Source organism: Patiria miniata, unplaced genomic scaffold, assembly GCF_015706575.1.
Source record: "Patiria miniata isolate m_02_andy unplaced genomic scaffold, ASM1570657v1 HiC_scaffold_8, whole genome shotgun sequence".
NCBI lineage: Eukaryota > Metazoa > Echinodermata > Asteroidea > Valvatida > Asterinidae > Patiria > Patiria miniata.
This window is the reverse complement of record NW_024037075.1, coordinates 3,419,508-3,425,539: the sequence shown is the minus strand read 5'-3', so window position 1 is coordinate 3,425,539 and position 6,032 is coordinate 3,419,508. Positions and strand designations below refer to the sequence as shown.

Below are 6,032 nucleotides of genomic sequence, written 5' to 3'. Positions count from 1 at the left end.
ATTCACTTTGAAAGCACAAAACCAATAACTAGGAGCCTACTATAAGCATATCATGATTCCACAGATGTGTTTTGGATTCTACTGAGATCATTCTTTACTACAAGTATGTTCATCGATGAATCATGTGAGTGTCGAATTCCAGCTTTTCCATTTTATTGACGACAACAAAATGAGAAAGTAGTTACATGGAGTGGTAGTTTGCGGTGTTGTTGCTTCAGTTGTAGATTCTGTTGGGCTGACTGCCGTCGTTGACTCTGTTGATATTGAACGATTTTCAGACATGGAAAGTGAATAATGTCATTGAAACGTGTTGTATAAAACATTTTGTTTTCAAGCAAAACTCGATTGCTAGGACTCATTATATAAAAGTTGGTGCATGTTTGCATCTTTACAATGATCAACATTTTAAAGCCAATAAAATATATTATAAGTGATTTAGCACCTGTTGTTGGTTGCTCCGTTTCAGTCGTTGCTGGAGTGGTGCTACAGTCTTCTGGCGGTTGTTTGCAAAACGCTTCGTTCCTACTCCTCCGTGTGCCTTCTGGACAAGTGCAACTCCTGCAGTTGCGAGGAACCTGACGTCGGCAGGCTTTGTTCAGGAGTTTACCATCACAGTTCACCGGACAGACGCAGTTGTCGTCACAAAAGGCTGTCGACAGCAACGTAAATAACTTAGAAACTTCTCGAGTTAGGTAAGTGATTGATTCAACATCATCATTCATCATTTGTCGACTAATCAAATATTCAAATTCGCTGTGTACACACACGAAAATTAAATTTATTCACTTTGAAAGCACAAAACCAATAACTAGGAGCCTACTATAGCATATCATGATTCCACAGATGTGTTTTGGATTCTACTGAGATCATTCTTAACTACAAGTATGTTCATCGATGAATCATGTGAGTGTCAAATTCCAGCTTTTCCATTTTATTGAAGATAACAAAATGAGAAAGTAGTTACATGGAGTGGTAGTTTCCGCTGTTGTTGATTCAGTTGTAGATTTTGTTGGGCTGACTGCTGTCGTTGACTCTGTTGATAATGAACGATTTTCAGATTTGGAAAGTGAATAATGTCCTAGAAACGTGTTGCATAAAACATTATGTTTTCAAGCAAAACCCGATTGCTAGGACTCATTATATAAAAGTTGGTGCATGTTCGCATCTGTACAATGATCAACATTTTAAAGCCAATAAAATATATTATAAGTGATTTAGCACCTGTTGTTGGTTGCTCCGTTTCAGTCGTTGCTGGAGTGGTGCTACAGTCTTCTGGCGGTTGTTTGCAAAACGCTTCGTTCCTACTCCTCCGTGTGCCTTGTGGACAAGTGCAACTCCTGCAGTTGCGAGGAACCTGACGTCGGCAGGCTTTGTTCAGGAGTTTACCAACACAGTTCACCGGACAGACGCAGTTGTCGTCACAAAAGGCTGTCGACAGCAACGTAAATAACTTAGAAACTTCTCGAGTTAGGTAAGTGATTGATTCAACATCATCATTCATCATTTGTCGACTAATCAAATATTCAAATTCGCTGTGTACACACACGAAAATTAAATTCATTCACTTTGAAAGCACAAAACCAATAACTAGGAGCCTACTATAAGCATATCATGATTCCACAGATGTGTTTTGGATTCTACTGAGATCATTCTTTACTACAAGTATGTTCATCGATGAATCATGTGAGTGTCGAATTCCAGCTTTTCCATTTTATTGACGACAACAAAATGAGAAAGTAGTTACATGGAGTGGTAGTTTGCGGTGTTGTTGCTTCAGTTGTAGATTCTGTTGGGCTGACTGCCGTCGTTGACTCTGTTGATATTGAACGATTTTCAGACATGGAAAGTGAATAATGTCATTGAAACGTGTTGTATAAAACATTTTGTTTTCAAGCAAAACTCGATTGCTAGGACTCATTATATAAAAGTTGGTGCATGTTTGCATCTTTACAATGATCAACATTTTAAAGCCAATAAAATATATTATAAGTGATTTAGCACCTGTTGTTGGTTGCTCCGTTTCAGTCGTTGCTGGAGTGGTGCTACAGTCTTCTGGCGGTTGTTTGCAAAACGCTTCGTTCCTACTCCTCCGTGTGCCTTCTGGACAAGTGCAACTCCTGCAGTTGCGAGGAACCTGACGTCGGCAGGCTTTGTTCAGGAGTTTACCATCACAGTTCACCGGGCAGACGCAGTTGTCGTCACAAAAGGCTGTCGACAGCAACGTAAATAACTTAGAAACTTCTCGAGTTAGGTAAGTGATTGATTCAACATCATCATTCATCATTTGTCGACTAATCAAATATTCAAATTCGCCGTGTTCACACACGAAAATTAAATTCATTCACTTTGAAAGCACAAAACCAATAACTAGGAGCCTACTATAGCATATCATGATTCCACAGATGTGTTTTGGATTCTACTGAGATCATTCTTAACTACAAGTATGTTCATCGATGAATCATGTGAGTGTCGAATTCCATCTTTTCCCTTTTATTGAAGTTAACAAAATGAGAAAGTAGTTACATGGAGTGGTAGTTTCCGCTGTTGTTGATTCAGTTGTAGATTTTGTTGGGCTGACTGCTGTCGTTGACTCTGTTGATATTGAACGATTTTCAGACATGGACAGTGAATAATGTCATTGAAACGTGTTGTATCAAACATTTTGTTTTCAAGCAAAACTCGATTGCTAGGACTCATTATATAAAAGTTGGTGCATGTTCGCATCTTTACAATGATCAACATTTTAAAGCCAATAAAATATATTATAAGTGATTTAGCACCTGTTGTTGGTTGCTCCGTTTCAGTCGTTGCTGGAGTGGTGCTACAGTCTTCTGGCGGTTGTTTGCAAAACGCTTCGTTCCTACTCCTCCGTGTGCCTTCTGGACAAGTGCAACTCCTGCAGTTGCGAGGAACCTGACGTCGGCAGGCTTTGTTCAGGAGTTTACCATCACAGTTCACCGGACAGACGCAGTTGTCGTCACAAAATGCTGTCGACAGCAACGTTAATAAATTAGAAACTTCTAGAGTTAGGTAAGTGATTGATTCAACATCATCATTCATCATTTGTCGACTAATCAAATATTCAAATTCGCTGTGTACACACACGAAAATTAAATTCATTCACTTTGAAAGCACAAAACCAATAACTAGGAGCCTACTATAAGTATATCATGATACACAGATGTGTTTTGGATTCTACTGAGATCATTCTTTACTACAAGTTTGTTCATCGATGAATCATGTGAGTGTCGAATTCCAGCTTTTCCATTTTATTGACGACAACAAAATGAGAAAGTAGTTACATGGAGTGGTAGTTTGCGGTGTTGTTGCTTCAGTTGTAGATTCTGTTGGGCTGACTGCCGTCGTTGACTCTGTTGATATTGAACGATTTTCAGACATGGAAAGTGAATAATGTCATTGAAACGTATTGTATAAAACATTTTGTTTTCAAGCAAAACTCGATTGCTATAGGACTCATTATATAAAAGTTGGTGCATGTTCGCATCTTTACAATAATCAACATTTTAAAGCCAATAAAATATATTATAAGTGATTTAGCACCTGTTGTTGGTTGCTCCGTTTCAGTCGTTGCTGGAGTGGTGCTACAGTCTTCTGGCGGTTGTTTGCAAAACGCTTCGTTCCTACTCCTCCGTGTGCCTTCTGGACAAGTGCAACTCCTGCAGTTGCGAGGAACCTGACGTCGGCAGGCTTTGTTCAGGAGTTTACCATCACAGTTCACCGGACAGACGCAGTTGTCGTCACAAAAGGCTGTCGACAGCAACGTAAATAACTTAGAAACTTCTCGAGTTAGGTATTTGATTGATTCAACATCATCATTCATCATTTGTCGACTAAACAAATATTCCAATTCGCCGTGTAAACACACGAAAATTAAATTCATTCACTTTGAAAGCACAAAACCAATAACTAGGAGGCTACTATAAGCATATCTTGATTCCACAGACGTGTTATGGATTCTACTGAGATCATTCTTAACTACAAGTATGTTCATCGATGAATCATGTGAGTGTCGAATTCCAGCTTTTCCATTTTATTGACGACAACAAAATGAGAAAGTAGTTACGTCGAGTGGTAGTTTGCGGTGTTGTTGCTTCAGTTGTAGATTCTGTTGGGCTGACTGCTGTCGTTGACTCTGTTGATATTGAACGATTTTCAGACATGGAAAGTGAATAATGTCATTGAAACGTGTTGTATCAAACATTTTGTTTTCAAGCAAAACTCGATTGCTATAGGACTCATTATATAAAAGTTGGTGCATGTTCGCATCTTTACAATAATCAACATTTTAAAGCCAATAAAATATATATTATAAGTGATTTAGCACCTGTTGTTGGTTGCTCCGTTTCAGTCGTTGCTGGAGTGGTGCTACAGTCTTCTGGCGGTTGTTTGCAAAACGCTTCGTTCCTACTCCTCCGTGTGCCTTCTGGACAAGTGCAACTCCTGCAGTTGCGAGGAACCTGACGTCGGCAGGCTTTGTTCAGGAGTTTATCATCACAGTTCACCGGACAGACGCAGTTGTCGTCACAAAAGGCTGTCGACGGCAACGTAAATAACTTAGAAACTTCTCGAGTTAGGTAAGTGATTGATTCAACATCATCATTCATCATTTGTCGACTAATCAAATATTCAAATTCGCCGTGTACACACACGAAAATTAAATTCATTCACTTTGAAAGCACAAAACCAATAACTAGGAGCCTACTATAGCATATCATGATTCCACAGATGTGTTTTGGATTCTACTGAGATCATTCTTAACTACAAGTATGTTCATCGATGAATCATGTGAGTGTCGAATTCCATCTTTTCCATTTTATTGAAGATAACAAAATGAGAAAGTAGTTACATGGAGTGGTAGTTTCCGCTGTTGTTGATTCAGTTGTAGATTTTGTTGGGCTGACTGCTGTCGTTGACTCTGTTGATAATGAACGATTTTCAGATATGGAAAGTGAATAATGTCCTAGAAACGTGTTGCATAAAACATTATGTTTTCAAGCAAAACTCGATTGCTAGGACTCATTATATAAAAGTTGGTGCATGTTCGCATCTTTACAATGATCAACATTTTAAAGCCAATAAAATATATTATAAGTTATTTAGCACCTGTTGTTGGTTGCTCCGTTTCAGTCGTTGCTGGAGTGGTGCTACAGTCTTCTGGAGGTCGTTTGCAAAACGCTTCGTTCCTACTCCTCCGTGTGCCTTCTGGACAAGTGCAACTCCTGCATTTGCGAGGAACCTGACGTCGGCAGGCTTTGTTCAGGAGTTTACCATCACAGTTCACCGGACAGACGCAGTTGTCGTCACAAAAGGCTGTCGACAGCAACGTAAATAACTTAGAAACTTCTCGAGTTAGGTAAGTGATTGATTCAACATCATCATTCATCATTTGTCGACTAATCAAATATTCAAATTCGCCGTGTACACACACGAAAATTAAATTCATTCACTTTGAAAGCACAAAACCAATAATTAGGAGCCTACTATAAGCATATCATGATTCCACAGATGTGTTTTGGATTCAACTGAGATCATTCTTAACTACAAGTATGTTCATCGATGAATCATGTGAGTGTCGAATTCCATCTTTTCCATTTTATTGAAGTTAACAAAATGAGAAAGTAGTTACATGGAGTGGTAGTTTCCGCTGTTGTTGATTCAGTTGTAGATTTTGTTGGGCTGACTGCTGTCGTTGACTCTGTTGATATTGAACGATTTTCAGACATGGAAAGTGAATAATGTCATTGAAACGTATTGTATAAAACATTTTGTTTTCAAGCAAAACTCGATTGCTAGGACTCATTATATAAAAGTTGGTGCATGTTCGCATCTTTACAATGATCAACATTTTAAAGCCAATAAAATATATTATCAGTGATTTAGCACCTGTTGTTGGTTGCTCCGTTTCAGTCGTTGCTGGAGTGGTGCTACAGTCTTCTGGCGGTCGTTTGCAAAACGCTTCGTTCCTACTCCTCCGTGTGCCTTCTGGACAAGTGCAACTCCTGCAGTTGCGA

At 39.0% G+C, this 6,032-nt stretch overlaps 1 long non-coding RNA gene across 1 annotated transcript; it reads right to left on the bottom strand.

Moving 5' to 3' along the window:
• Positions 1–5,195: 5,195 nt before the first annotated feature.
• On the bottom strand, positions 5,196–6,031 carry LOC119719530. The gene is made up of 3 exons (XR_005269980.1): positions 5,905–6,031; positions 5,648–5,716; positions 5,196–5,331 (listed from the first exon to the last, which is right to left on the bottom strand). It is a non-coding gene; the product is annotated as an uncharacterized LOC119719530 (long non-coding RNA).
• Position 6,032: the final 1 nt, after the last annotated feature.